Below are 719 nucleotides of genomic sequence, written 5' to 3'. Positions count from 1 at the left end.
GGGGGGGGGTGCCATTCCTCTGCCACGTTGTGAAACTGACATTGACCCCCCCCCCCAAATACATTCTCCTGGTACTCACCAGGTCTAGATACTATGAATTACCAGTATTTTAGAAATATACAAATAGGCGATACCTGTAGGATTATGTGCAAAGGAAAAGTTCACCAATAACTAGAGAGCTTTATACTTTCCCTGTTCATTCTTCAATTCAGTTCCTTTTCAAAATTCTTTATAGTTTTTCATACAACTTCCATTTGCTGTATTATGTAAACAGTTGTTTTAAAAGATTTATATTGTACAGAAGCTGGGATCATGTGTGGTCGGCTGGTTCAGAAATGGATGCTATAAAAGTGTGATATTTATTTGTATTTATTGCCAAATGCACGATATGAATATTTATAACCTGCCATTGATTATACACATCAGTGTCTGTATTTTCAAAACTACTTACTACATCTTAAAACAGCAGGAATGTCACAAAGCCAAAAGAGATCCCGTGAGAACAAAGGCATTATACAGAGCCTGCTAACATATTGACATGATGCTGGGGGAAAGCTGATTCTCACTTAAGAAACAGAAATCCTGTCTCTTTTGGTCACACAAATGCAGTAGCTAAGAGGCCCCCAACCTTTTGCCAGTTTGGTGTCGTGGTTAAGTGCGCGGACTCTAATCTGGGAGAACCGGGTTTGATTCCCCACTCCTCCACTTGCACCTGCTGG

The sequence above is a fragment of the Gekko japonicus genome, unplaced genomic scaffold (assembly GCF_001447785.1).
Source record: "Gekko japonicus isolate JY-2015 unplaced genomic scaffold, Gekko_japonicus_V1.1 scaffold451, whole genome shotgun sequence".
Taxonomy (NCBI): Eukaryota; Metazoa; Chordata; class Lepidosauria; order Squamata; family Gekkonidae; genus Gekko; species Gekko japonicus.
This window is presented reverse-complemented; position numbering follows the sequence as displayed.